Consider the following 454-nt stretch of genomic DNA (forward strand, 5'->3'; position numbering starts at 1 on the left):
ACACGGTGTTGTTTCCAAGGCATCTGTCAGCGACAAAAAACACTAGTGGCACCTCTGGTTATAAGGAGGGACTGAACTCCACTTTCTCTTGGGAAAAATATCAAAGAAATTGCGAACATGTTTGAAATTTTTACATGCATAGAATAGTCTTAAAAATACTCAGTAGCAGAGGTAGCCTCCCAAAATTTGGAATACAGGAAATGGTGGCTTTTGTTCTGGAGCCAAGTGTAATAAGCATGTGGGGTGGACTCCTGCCTCCACCACCATGAATTCTTTGACAAGTAAACACAAACACTTAGGGAACCTTATCGGAGAGTTTGGGAATGTCGAATATAGGTCTACCTACATTGATGCAGAGTCCACTCTTCACATGGGGCAACTGAAGATGTTGAAGGTGGTAGCAAGAGCTGGAAGATCCATAAACCAGAAGCTGGTCCCACATGGAGTAAAAATA

Source organism: Pteropus vampyrus, unplaced genomic scaffold, assembly GCF_000151845.1.
Source record: "Pteropus vampyrus isolate Shadow unplaced genomic scaffold, Pvam_2.0 Scaffold957, whole genome shotgun sequence".
Taxonomy (NCBI): Eukaryota; Metazoa; Chordata; class Mammalia; order Chiroptera; family Pteropodidae; genus Pteropus; species Pteropus vampyrus.